General features: G+C 48.4%; 1 protein-coding gene and 1 pseudogene across 8 annotated transcripts in view; both read left to right on the top strand.

Annotated features, from left to right (window-relative positions):
- DAB2IP (DAB2 interacting protein) overlaps positions 1-14231 on the top strand; it is a 307079-nt gene that overhangs the window by 149386 nt on the left and 143462 nt on the right. The window lies entirely within an intron of this gene.
- Positions 9739-11737, top strand: LOC307207909 (inositol-trisphosphate 3-kinase C pseudogene; annotated as a pseudogene). Its single transcript has one exon. The product of its transcript is annotated as an inositol-trisphosphate 3-kinase C pseudogene (transcript).

Genomic DNA, 14231 nt, shown 5'->3' with positions numbered 1-14231 from the left:
TTCCTCCCCTTCTCAAGTTCTACTCGCAGATATCATTCTAGGCGCGACAAATGTCCTCTGAGCATGCAGCCAGTTGTTAAATGGATCTTGGAAAGAATACAGCGGTGAATTAATTAATAGCAATGAATGCTTTTCCTAGCAGGTTTTTATTCCTCAGGCCTCTGACCTTTCCCCTCTCCTATCAAAGAGCCATTTCAAATGCCTGGAACGGCAGCAGAGAATGCTGGGCTAGGGAGCTGCTGGATGCCTTAGAGCAATCTGTTCCCTTTCTCTCTCAGTGCTTCTCATCTTCTTCTAGCGACTGAAAGAGATACTGCGAGGCAGGAGCTCACAGAGCGCCAGTCGATTCACACACAGGCTTGCATCTTTAGCCCTCGCTGGCTGCGGTTTCCAGCACTGACCTGAATATGCAGATGGGGAGGCTGTAGCTCAGCGCCAGAGCATCTCTAGCTGATTCACGCCATAGTGCACAAGGTACAGTTTCTCAACACTGGATCAGCTCACAGTGGAATGTGAGAATTAGGGACTCAGTGTGAATTCTTTTGGAATCTGGCATGCCTGCTACCCCAGGTTCAGTTTCCTTGCGACGAAGGTCATCAGAGATTGTGATGTCTTTAGGATATGTGGTTTTATTTACACATCTATACAACCTGAACATGAGATGGAGGGGCTCACAGCATCAACACCCCATCGGGTCTTGCTTCTCCATCAGTCACAGCTTTGGATCCAGCACAGAGCAAGTGTGTCTCTGGGTCTCCAGCTTCCAGCCTGCTTTTTTTCAGCTCATGGAAAGGCCCACCCATCAGCCTGGAGGGCCTCCTCCCTTCACTGTAGTTTTTGCAATGGAGCCCATCCTTTTGGGATGCGGATGAGGACACTGCAGTGGCCAGCCAAGGCCATCGTCTTACAAAGAAACGTCTCTGGCTAGTTCAGCAGTAGGATCCTCTCTTTGATTCTAACGCTCCCCAGGTACAGGATCCTAAGAATTGGAAGGGAGACATGGCATCATCCAGACTCACCTCCCAAACCCACAACATCATGTTACAATCCCACACAAAAGCCTTATTAGCTGAGCCCCAGTTCTTTTGAGCTGAATCCTAAATTTCCTACTCTCCCTTCTTCTTGTTTTCTTCTCTTTTTTGTAAATAATTTTTATTGATTTTCACAATTGAATTCCACATTTAATGACAATAGTACTTTTTTTTCCTACCCCAACCCCCAAATTCACAAATACCTTTTTCAAAACCTTATCTTTGAGGTTCTTTAGACCTCATGACTTCCCTCCATTCCCTCTTCTTGGTTCTTTATATAGACAAAATTATTCTGCATTTCCATATTCATGCTTAGCCAATTATTATTTCTCTTAATTTATCCAAATTTCTACTGATTGGAAGGAGTTTACTCAAGTCCTACTGATGTTTCAACCTATTTGCAATACCCTGCAATCGAACAATAAACATTTCCCATTCTTTTCCCTAACTTTAGCATACTTAAATTTCACCGGAAGGTGACTATCTGTTGAGTCAGATTTGAAATCCTGCTCCCCTTCCTCCCAGGCATTTCTCAGTCTCAGAGGCTGTAGTTTCAGCCTTGCTCTAACTCCCAAGGCACCCCCAACTGATTCCTGCCTGTCCCCCAAACCATCCACCTGTACGCTAGACATCTCCTGCTCTTTCTTCATATCAGATCCTTGCATGGCCACCTATTCCGCTTCTGTTTCCTTTGTCGATGGTGCTATCTTAATAATCAGTTCTGTCATCATTTTAGTATTTTTATCCATTCGAACTAGTAATTCGTCTGTTAGATTTTCTAAATTTCCCTTCATCTCTTTTGTCAGCTGTCTTTTCAATTCTGAAGAAAGCTCCACCCATTCAAAATGGGGCTTATGTCCTGTTCGGAGACCCTTCTGTCCGAACTTAAAGTCATCAAAGGTAATCAAACAGCGCTTTCTCAGTAAACAACTTTTCCTGTACTTTCCCACCCTCCTAACCCTTTCCCCTCCAGCTGTATTACCTAGTAAAGGACCCCTGACCATTAGGTCCAGTCGTGACCGATTCTGGGGTTGCGTTCTCATCTCGCTTTATTGGCCGAGGGAGCCGGCGTACAGCTTCTGGGTCATGTGGCCAGCATGACTAAGCCGCTTCTGGCGAACCAGAGCAGCGCACGGAAATGGCGTTTACCTTCCCGCCGGAGCGGTACCTATTTATCTACTTGCACTTTTGACATGCTTTCGAACTGCTAGGTTGGCAGGAGCAGGGACTGAGCAAATGGAGCTCACCCCGTCGCGGGGATTCGAACCGCCGACCTTCTAATCGGCAAGTCCTAGGCTCTGTGGTTTAACCCACAGCGCCACCCACGTCCGGGTACGTTTACCTAGTACATTTATACAATTTAACATAAAGTCCACGTTTCAAATTAATTCTAGTTTTTACAGATATTTACTTTAAAAAGAAAACGAAGAGCAGTATGTCCAAAAATAATTCAGCTTAATTATCCAGGGGAGAGTACTTGCTTCTTATTAGACCTATTTTCTTAAAATGTCTCAGAATGATGTGAGAGATTGCAAGCAGTTAAAAATCCTTATGATTTCCTCCTTTGAAGGGGTTTCTAACAGATCCAATCCTTCCAAAATTCCAGCCTCTTGCTTTTTTCAGTTCCACTTTAGAACTCCAGTTTGTCTTTAGAAAAACAAGTTCAGACTTCTATAAGTCACTGCAACCCAGATATATAATTCCATACATTCCCCCCAACAGAGTGCACAATAAGTTTGTTCCAGGTTTTCTCTGCTTGGTTCAAATTCACCAAGGGCTGTATTTCAAAGTCAAGTCCACAATTGTAAATCTGATAAGTCAGTAACTCCAATAAAAAGCAATAAAGAATGGGTTTCAGTTGTTTTTACTCCAACTTCCCCATCAGCAGACAGTATCCATAAGTATCATAAAAAAGATTTAGTAGTAGTAGTAGTAGTAGAGGAGGAGGAGAAGGAGGAGGAGAAGGAGGAGGAGGAGGAGGAGTTTGGATTTGATATCCCGCTTTATCACTCCCCTTCAGGAGTCTCAAAGCGGCTAACATTCTCCTTTCCCTTCCTCCCCCACAACAAACACTCTGTGAGGTGAGTGGGGCTGAGAGACTTCAAAGAAGTGTGACTGGCCCAAGGTCACCCAGCAGCTGCATATGGAGGAGCAGGGAATCGAACCCGGTTCACCAGATTACGAGTCCACCGCTCTGAACCACTACACCACACTAACCTTTTCACTTGCAAATTGTTTCCATGCAGTAATAGTTACCAATAAGATGGGGGTGGACTTCCTTTTTACTCCTCCGTCTGGTGCCGAATTCCACCTAATTAATTCCGAAAGTAAATCTTCTTTACCTTTCCATCAGCTTAGTAGAAATTTTTGGAAGATCTCTTCTTCAGGCTTGAACTGATATTTCACTCCTTGCAATACTGCCATGACCGCAGGCTCGATCGCCGCTTCTCCCCCCCCCCCCATACTTTCCAGCACAAAAGGAGTTTTGGGGTTGCAGGAGAGCCCTTTTGTGGTCTGCTGGACCTCTCAACACCCTGAGCACCCTCTCAGGGCTTTTTTGGGGGGTGAGCCTTCCCTTGGTGCTTCCCCCAGTTTCTCTGCGGGACTCAAGTCCGTCAGACGATTGGACTCATGCTCCTTTCCGCCATCTGCAGAAACCGGAAGTCCCCTTCTTGTTGTTTTCTTCTAAAACACTTTTTCATGGAGGATAAGGCTGTCAGCTGTTATTAGCCAAAATGGCTATGCTCTGCCTCCATGGCCAGAGGTAGCAGTGCTTGGGAATCTGAGTTGCTGGAAATCACAGGAGGGGAGAGATCTCTTCTGCTCCGATCCTGCTTGTGAGCTTCCCACAGGCATCTGGTTGGCTGCTGTGAGAACAGGGTGCTGGACTAGATGAGCCACTGGCCTGATCCAGCAGGGGTCATCTGAGGCTCTTCTACTTCCAGGGCTGTTGGGCATGCTGTGTCAGGAGCTCAGCCTACACTCGAGTAGGACCCATCATGTGATAGACAAATATCCCATGACTGCAAATCATGGAGCAGGAATTCTAACATGCTGCCTCCTGGAGCAGCGAGACCCCAACCAACCACCCAAATTTAGATTTGTTCACAATCTAAATTTGCATCCAGCTGGCATCCATCTGTCTTGGGAGACCATGGAGGGGTGCAGCTTTGCAGGTGAAGTCAAACTGTTGGAAGATTACAGCACCTGCTGTAGTTGTAGAGAACGATACATGGGAGACGTGTTTTGTTGCAGCTGGGGCAGAGAAAGGAGTCCAGTTGTACGCCTGCAGATGCATATGTAAATTTGCATCTACAATGTTTAAATTAGATAAAGGTAAAGAGAACCCTGCCCATTTGGTCCAGTCGTGACCGACTCTGGGGTTGCGGCGCTCATCTCGCTTTATTGGCCAAGGGAACTGGCATACAGCTTCCGGGTCATGTGGCCAGCATGACTAAGCCGCTTCTGGCAAACCAGAGCAGCACACGGAAACGCCGTTTACCTTCCCGCCAGAGCGGTACCTATTTATCTACTTGCACTTTGACGTGCTTTCGAACTGCTAGGTTGGCAGGAGCAGGGACTGAGCAACGGGAGCTCACCCCGTTGCAGGGATTTGAACCGCCGACCTTCTGAATGGCAAGTCCTAGGCTCTGTGGTTTAACCCACAGCGCCACCCGCGTCCCAACAGTAGGCAATGATAGCCACCAATTTGGAGAGCCTTGATGGAGGTTTGGACAAATCCATGGAGGAGGAGGAGACGAGCCACAGTTACTGCGCTGTGCCTCCGTGGTCAAGAGGCAGCGAGGCTTCTGAATACCAGATGCAGGAAACCACAAGAGAGGAGACCTGCTCTTGTGCAAGGATCCTGCTTGCTGGTTTCCCACAAGCATCTAGTCAGCCACTGTAAGAACAGGACTAGATAGCTCATTGGCCTGATCCAGCTAATGGGTCTTCCTACCTTCATAAGCTTCATCTGCCTGGATGAACAAGGACTGACCTTGTCAGCTTATGCTTTGCGGATGAGCATCAGGCTGGTAAAGGCTATGCGAGATAAACAAACTGTATCGGACAATCAGTTCTTCTTCCTACATTATGATGTTCCCTTAACAAACCTTCACTTCAAAGCCACTCTGTTGTGTTCCTCTCTAAACACCAGCTGGAGGGATTGGGGCTTAATCTGTTTGGCCTTCCCAGGTGACAGCAGGGCTCAGCTAACATGGAAACCATGATTCAAGGTGAAGCAGCTCAGCCAAAAAGCAAGGGATAGGAGGATGAGAGAGACAGGTGTGAAGGTGTAGGTCCCGCCCTGTGGAACGCCTTCTCATCAGATGTCAAGGAAATAAGCAGCTATCTTATTTTTTATTTTATTTTTTATTTTTAAAGGTAAAGGGACCCCTGACCATTAGGTCCGGTCACGGACAACTCTGGGGTTGCGGCATTTGTCCACAGACAGCTTTCCGGATCATGTGGCCAGCATGACTAAGCCACTTCTGGCGAACCAGAGCAGCACACGGAAACGCTGTTTACCTTCCCGCCAGAGCGGTACCTATTTATCTACTTGCACATGATGTGCTTTCGAACTGCTAGGTTGGCAGGAGCAGGGACCGAGCAACGGGAGCTCACCCCGTTGCGGGAATTCGAACCGCTGACCTTCCGATCAGCAAGTCTTATGCTCTGTGGTTTAACCCACAGTGCCACCCATGTCCCAATGTTTAAATTAGCACATGGGAATTTGTGCCCTGGATCTGTGCCCCACCTAGGCTTTTGAGGACCTAGCAATGACCCCACGTCTGTGTTTGGGTATGTGTCAGCTGTATCCAAAGGGACAGGACACATGCCTCAAACCTCTTCTTATGTCCGCCTCTGCTTGCGTCCATTTTGCCCAACGTCCACAGCAAACCCAGAAGTACCCAGCAGGTTTGCCACCATTCACACATTCACAGGAGCGGCGATCACCGTTTGTGCATGTGCAGAAGCGGCAATTGCCGTTCATACATGCACAGAGGCAAGTAATTGCTGCCCGCGCCTGCGCACAATGGCATCTCTCCCAGCGACCCGTTTCAACCTCTGGACGGACCTCCAAAACAGATTATGGTCGTAGGTAGAGGTTCCACTGTACTGAGTCAGACCACAAGACCTTTAAACTTTAAGGGATTAGCTCTGCAAATGAACAGGCAATTGCAAAGAACTGTGTGCCTCCTGAGCATGGGCAGATTGCACTTTCTCCCCACTGAGTAACCAAAATCAGCTGCAGCGTACATGGCATTAAAGAGAACAGTGTTAAGATCAGGGTGTGGGATTTGCATGCAATCTTGAGCAACCCAATTTTTTAAAAGCAAAAGTAAGCAGCCAAGCCAAAGGCAGATGGGGAAATTTTTGGAGGGGCAATCTATCAGTTCTTAAAGTGCCTGAGCCCTTAGGCCAAAAAGGGAAAGGGTGGGCCTTGTGGGGGTGGGGAGGGAGGCAGGTGTGGAAGATTCAAGGGCACCCTGAAGGTTGCTCCCTGTCCCCATCACACCTGTATTTCCTTTCACCTTGTTGAGGCATCTGCAGATCTGGCGCTTTTAATGTAACACTTCTCAAAATTAAGGGAGCTTAATTACTGGTCTCTAATTAATGACTGCCTTAAAAGGTGATTGTCAAGCAAGGTGAGGGAAGAGGGCAGCTTGGTGTGAGGAAACGTCTGGAAATCGCCCGCTGTCTCTCTGTGTCTAGAGCTTCCATAATCATTATGGGCTGCAAGTCAGTTATATTTAATGCTTTAAAAGCCATTAATTGCTCCACCCTGAGCTAATGAACAAATGAAATGTAAATATGATACAAAACCTCATTGCCCATCCTCTTTTGAGGCTGCCAAAGGGCGAAAACAATGTGACTCAGATAGGATATATTGGCATTTATTTGGTTTTGTTGTGCCAGTTTAACTGTCATGGCTGCCCGCAAAGAATCCTGGGAACTGTGGTCTGGCAGGGGTCGTCTGCCAAAGATGCACCTACCTAGCCTTATTTGGAAAGAGGGAATGTCAGTCATGCAGTGCTGTCTGCCTAGCTGCCTTGCAATTTGCAGTGCCAGCCTAAGGCATGTTTACTTCAAAGCAAGGTTCACTGAGAGGAGTGGGATTTCCTTCCTGGTAAGAGATTGGCTCTCTGGTCTGCATTAAATCTAAGAACACTGAATGCCAATTATACCTCAGGGACAAACATCATCATCATTATCCACAGGAACTCAGAGCAGGGCTTTTAGTGCATCTGCCCCTGTTCTGTGGAATGGCATTCCTGTTTGAGGTTCCCTAGACGCCCACAATCTGCACTTTCCAGAAACAGTTGAAGAAGGTTTCCAACAGGCTTTTCCAGCTGAGTGTGTCTTTTTCACAAGTGTGCACTTGTTAGGGTTAAATGTACTGGTCGCTTTCCGGCACTGAACTGTTTTAAATTACCCTGTGTGTAAACCACCTTGAGACTGGTGGTTTAGAAATCCATTGCAATAATAGCAGTAATAATAACTGCAGTTGCTGCTGAGTCTTCTGTATAGCTGATGCTTTACATAGGTGCCTTTGTGTTAAGATCAGTGCAGAAGACTCTGCCGGTGGTTCCTGCAGTGAACGAAGGGCACAATACAGGCTCCTGCAGAAGAGACTGACGAGTTGAGTACTTGCGTAATCTATTTTAATATGTTGGTTTTGTCTTTACCCCTAAAATAAAAAAAAAAATGTTAAAAAAAAGTAAACTGCCTTGTGTCCATTTCTGGCGAAGCATGGCATAGAAATATCTTAATTAATAAATGACCTCTGTCCCTGAGCCCAAGGAGCTTACAGTCTAAAATAGGCATTGGGTGAGCTGGCATTAAAACGAGGATGAGGCATATTGCTAGAGGGAGAGAGGTCTCCTGATGGCTCTTTGGAAATGGTTGCTAGATTGAATTGTTGTGTTCAGAGGCACCATATCACACACATACGCAAACACCTATTTATTGGGCATTGAGGGAGGCACAGAGGGGGCTGGACTGGAGAGCCCTTTGGCTTGGCCTAGCAGGGTTCTATTATTATTATTATTATTATTATTATTATTATTATATGATAGTCAGGAATGGAACATCCATGTGAAGTGGCAGTCAACCCTTGGGGACCAGATGGTGCTAGGGGTGCAGGGAAGAGGGATGCTGCCTCTATGTTTTGCTTGTTGGCTTCCTGGAGCCAGGCCACTCTGGACTTGATGGACGTATAGGACTTACATCTTCCTTATTAAGATTTAGGGGATTGTTTAGCATCACTGGGTTTGCAGAAGAGGAAAAGTTCACCCTGAAGAGCTAGCTCATTTTCTGGAGTTCATCATCATCATCATCATCATAATATTTTATTTATACCCTGCCCTCCCCAGCCAAGACCGGGCTCCGGGTGGCTAACACCAGGTAAAAACAATTGATTAAAATACAACTTAAAAACAAGATTAAGTACAACATTAAAATGCAGCCTCATTTCAGTAGAAACTCAAATCAAAAACTTTTTGGGGTTGAAAACATCAAGTTTTCACCAAGGGCAACTATCCAGACTGGTCCTACATGGGCCAGAAAAAAGCCAGGGAAGTCCCCAAATAGGAGTTCCATCACAGAAGGAGAAAGGAAAAGGGAAAGGCGGGGTGATCAAGTTGATTCCAAGCCAAAGGCCAGGAGGAACAACTCTGTCTGACAGGCCCTACGGAAAGAAATCAGGGCCCCGGTCTCATGAGACAGAGCGTTCCACCAGGCTGGAGCCAGTGTTGAGAAGGCCCTGCCTCTGGTTGAGGCTAATCTAACTTCCTTAGGGCCCGGGACCACTAAGGTGTTGCTTTTTATGGACCTTAAGGTTCTCCACGGGGCATACCGGGAGAGGCGGTCCCGTAGGTACGAGGGTCCTAGGCTGTGAGCACAAGCTTCCCATTCTCCTGTCCCATTATGATAAAATCAAGCCTGTGGCTCATTGAGCACAATGCAGCCCCGACTGCTGAATGTTCTGGGTTTTGGTGCCTGCTTTGGCTGCTGATGGGGGCGGGGGGGGGGGGGGGAGGACAAGAAATGTGGGGTGGGGGGTGGGCGTTGCTGTCGTGTGCAGGCCAGAAGGTGTGGCTGGGGAGCTGCCTCCAGCTCAGTGAACCACGTGCCGCATTGGCCGACTTCGCATGAAGCAGGCATGCCTTCTTTTGCAGACAGTTATTGGACAATATAATCAGATGGCAATTTGCCTCTACTTCACACACACTTGGATCATTTTCGAGTCACAGAAGCAAAGGCTTCTGGGAACACAGATTTTCCCCATTGTGAGCTCGGAGTCGGAGACAGGTTTTTAACAAGGCACCCCTCTGGCAGTACACAGCCACCCTTCGCCAGTCCTGCTGCCTGTGCCAAGGAAATAAACCAGGACAGCCTTGGAGGCAAAATGCAGTCAGTGGGTCTCATTTGTAAGCAGAAGCATGTCTGCAGGAACTGTGCTTGCATGAACAAAAGCGGCCAACTTTCTAGAGTCCTGCAGCAATTGCTGTGTGTGTGCGCGCGCGCGCGTGTGTGCGGAGAATGCTTCTGCTCTGACTGTGGGATTGTAATACAAGATGCACACCTTCGCTCCTCCCGCGGGGCGCGCCCAGGGCGACGGCTCCACCTCCCGGGGCGGAGCGCAGGCGGCGGGGAGCGCAGGCGGCGGAGCCAGCCGGGCAGCTCAGGCGCAGCAGCAACCGCGGCCGGAGGGACGGAGCGCGCGATGCCCTCGGCACCCCCGACGCCCTCGGCCCCTTCCGGGCCGGCCGCGCCCCCCTGTCCCGGTCCCAGCAGCAGCGGAGGTCCCGTCGGATCCGGAGACGTCCAGAACGAGCCCTGGAAGAAGCTGGGGTACTTGGTGCAATGTTCGCCCTGTGTGGTTTCTTTTCGCATGCGCTGCCGCTGGGTCCAGCTGGCTGGCCATGCAGGCAACTTCAGAGCCGGGGGTTTTGGCCGCATCCTGAAGAAGTACTGCCCCAGCGAGCAGCAATGCCTGGAGCGCCTGGTGTGCGACGCGCTGCAGCCCTACGTCCCGACCTATTATGGGGTGGTGGAGCGCGATGGGGAGACCTACATCCAGATGGAGGACCTGCTGTCCGGCTTTGAGAAGCCCTCCATCATGGACTGCAAGATGGGAGTCAGGACGTACCTCGAGGAGGAGCTGGAGAAGGAAAGACAGCAGCCCTGTCCTCGCAGAGACCTGTACGACAAGATGGTGGCCGTGGACCCGGCGGCTCCCACGGCGGAAGAGCATGCACAGAGCGCCATCCTGAAGCCCCGCTACATGCAGTGGAGGGAGACCCTCAGCTCCACCACCACGCTGGGCTTCCGCATCGAAGGCATCAAGAAAGCTGACGGCACCTTCAACACCAGCTTCAAGAAGACCCGCCAGCAGGAGGAGGTGACCCAGGCCTTCTGGGACTTTGTGGATGGAGACAGGAGAGTCCTGATCAGCTACCTGAAGCGACTGCAGGAAGTCAGGCTGGCGCTTGAACAGTCTGAGTTCTTCAAGACACACGAGGTAGTGGGCAGCTCTCTTCTCTTCGTCCACGACCAGAGGAGTCTGGCGCGGGTGTGGATGATCGACTTTGGCAAGACGGTGCCGCTGCCCGAGAAGCAGACTCTGACTCACCGCCTGCCCTGGCAGGAAGGCAACCGCGAGGACGGCTACCTCTGGGGCCTGGACAACCTCATCGCCATCTGGGAGAAGATGTTGGGGGAGTGAGCCAGGAAGATGCAGCCGACACGTTGAGACGGGGGCTGCCTTGGCTCCCCCGGGACTCTGCTGTTTAATTTATTCAGCCAGGTATGCTACTGGAACCAGGGGGATACAGGGCCCGTGGAGGAACTGGAAGAGCACCAGGGGCCTTTTGGAAGGGGCCAGCTGGTTTTTGCACCGCTAAGTCTATTTATTGGCATGGCGGATGTGGCGGAACCCTTCCCACCTGATTGCCGTTCTGCACGTGGTGGACAGTAAAGACTTCCATGGGCCAAGACAGAGAGCTCACCAGGGGTGTTGGGACTGAGTTTGGGATGTGGGATTATTGGGGTGCCTGGTTTAGGGTCAAGACTTTGAACCACAGTGCTGGCCGTGCCCATTTCCCAAATGACGGGAGAGACTGAAAAGCAGGGTGGGGCCACCCACCCACACCTGAGCTACAGCCTGGAGGCCTCGGTCAAGCGAAATACTTGCGTTTCTCTTCAGGGTTTGGGGAGTAAAGAGAAACTTGTTCCTTCTGCTTTGACTGTTAACTTTCCTGGTGCCCAGATAACTCTGCCAAGGCAGACAGGAGCAGTTTGTTGCTTTTACAACCTGACGCACCAAAGGGCTTGGGGGGAGAACACCTTCCCCAATCGCTGCAGAAATAAATGGTGGAGTTCCACTGCCCCCCAAATTGCTTTGGCAGGGCCAGGCTGCCTATTTTTTGGGTGCTGAATTTGGGTTAGTTTTAACAAGCAGAAACCAGCGGGTAGAATCTCCCTGGGTGTGTGGGTGTGTGTGGTTTTTTTTAATGGTGGTTGGGAGGGGGTTGTGGCTGTCCTTCGTCCCGCTAGAGAAGGGAGCCACTCCTCTGTATTTGAATGTATGTGTTTCTGTATTTGAATATGTGTTTTTATATGAATTTCTGTATTTGTATTTCTGTATATGTATGTGTTTTTATATGTATTTCTGTATTTGTATTTCTGTATTTCTGTATATGTATGTGTTTTTATATGTGTTTCTGTATTTGAATGTATGTGTTTTTATATGTGTTTCTGTATTTGAATGTATGTGTTTTTATATGTGTTTCTGTATTTGAATGTATGTGTTTTTATATGTAAAAAAGTTTTTCTTTTTTTAAGGGACATAAAGAATTACAAGTGGGGGGGGGGGAGATCCACAACTTCGTTCCAAAACATTTCTTCTCAAAATGAATGTGCTGGCATTCAGAAGCATTGCAGCCTCTGACCTTGGGAGGCAGAGCACAGCCGTAGCGGCTTGTGTCCATTCATAGCCTTGAATGTACACAGAGGCTTTGCACTCAGCGTACATGGTCCAATCTGTGCCCTGTTGCCACTGGCAGAATCTTTTATTAAATTGTTTACCTTGCCATACATTAGCCTTCTCCTCCTTTCTTCCACCTTGGAACTAAAGGTGGAGTACGTGTGGTTCCCCACATACCAGTCCCAGACCTGCTTAGCTTCAGCAAAGTGGTGGTCTCAGATGCCTTTGGACCACCACCCTGAGACCTTGCCAGGAAGAGCAGCAGAAGTGGGCACACAATAATTTTTTATTTATTTAAAATTGTGTTGAGGCAGCCTTTTACTGCTGAAAATTACAAGGCAGTTTAGAAAAGAAAACCAGCACATTATAAAGCATAAACTATAAAGCGTTGCATACTAAGGATAAGTGCCCATAATTTTTACTAACCAGCAAAGACCTGCAGAAGTGTTTGTGGGGGTGGGTATTATTCATTAGTCTTTATTTTTGTTTCATTATGTATTTTGTGTCCTCATTTTGTAAGCTTTTGTTGTGAACCGCCCTATGATCTTCAGGTGAAAGGTGGAGGAAAAAATTAATAAAGGTTGGTGTGTGTTTTAATCAGTTACCCGGCAATGATTTTAATTTTTTGGAATGATTTAAATAGTTTTTAACTGTTATAAATAATTTTAGTGCTTGATTCTCTGGCAAACTACTTTGAGGTTTTCATTTGTTTGTTTGTTTTTACAATCAAGCAATGTGTAAATTTTATGAAACAGATAAAAGAAATTATCCAACAGGGCCATTGCACAAAGGCCTTCCTTCAAATCTCCACAAGATCTCTTATAGATGTGGCATGATTAAAAGGGCCTTCTCAGATGGCCTCAGCAAAGGGCCTATTTGGGTGCTCTCTCAGGTAGCATAGCCCTAAGATGTTCAAAGCATTAGAAGTCAGTTAGCTCACAGCTAATTGCATGCATTTCCTTCAGCATTGGTGTGATATGCACACTAAGAGACCCACCAGCAAGGAGAGGTATTGACCTACTGTAGCAATGGGAGGTCAGCAATTCCTGGTTCTCTAGGGAAGACAGTGAGGCCAGCAAAGGCAAAAGTCAGCACCCTGGAGAGATACCCAGGTCTGAATTCAAGACCATAGACAGTGCTCCCATAGCTGAGGCCAGGCATCCAAGTTGTTTCAGCAAGGTCCTGGAGCAACTTGGGTTCTATAGCAGTACTAAACATTAGGAAGAACTTTCTGGTGGCAAGAGCTGTTTGACAGTGGAACAGACTACTAAGGAAAGTGATTGACTCTCCTTTATTTGAAGTTTCTAAATAGAGGTTGAGTGGCCATCTGTCAGGGATTCCTGCATTACAGGAAGCTGGACTAGATGGCCCTTGATGGTCCCTTTCCATTCTACAGATATATGGTTCTATGACTAAGGTAAAGGTAAAGGGACCATTAGGTCCAGTTGTGACCGACTCTGGGGTTGCAGCGCTCATCTCGCTTTACTGGCCGAGGGAGCCGGCGTACAGCTTCCAGGTCATGTGGCAGCATGACTAAGCCGCTTCTGGAGAACCAGAGCAGCGCACAGAAACGCCATTTACCTCCCCACCAGAGCGGCACCTATTGATCTACTTGCACTTTGACGTGCTTTCGAACTGCTAGGTTGGCAGGATCAGGGACCGAGCAACGGGAGCTCACCCCGTCATGGGGATTCGAACCGCTGACCTTCTCATCGGCAAGTCCTAGGCTCTGTGGTTTAACTCACACACCACCCGCATCCCATTCTATGACTAACTAATCACTAACCAGAAGTTCCACCCCGTGAGTGCTTCCCCCTGGCCATTTAGAGAGCTGATGCCATCTGCAGCCATTGGTTCCTTGGAGTTAATGAGGTTTCCAGCTGAGGAGATCTTTCCTTGTTCCTCAAGGGGTCTGTGGAGCAACCATCAGGTTCTGGCAGCAGAGGCATCTCCTTGGAGGAGAGGAGGTAGACTTTGCTGCCTGCCAACATAGAGGGACACAGGAGGTGTGTGACTCCATCTCCTTCTTGGAGCTGTGTTTGCTGGAAGACCCTGCCTTTGAGAAGTTGGTTTCCAAAATGTACTTGTGCCTTTTCATTTGTTGCCTCCCTGATGCCCAGTTTCCCAGCAGCTCAAAATTAAATCAAGTGATGCCAGACTCTCCCCCTCCCCCCCCACCCAAACTGGGCAAAATGTCTGAGGCATCACCT

The sequence above is a fragment of the Podarcis cretensis genome (assembly GCF_951804945.1).
Source record: "Podarcis cretensis genome assembly, chromosome: Z".
Taxonomy (NCBI): domain Eukaryota; kingdom Metazoa; phylum Chordata; class Lepidosauria; order Squamata; family Lacertidae; genus Podarcis; species Podarcis cretensis.
The sequence above is the reverse complement of the archived record's forward strand: the minus strand, read 5'-3'. Positions and strand labels throughout refer to the sequence as shown.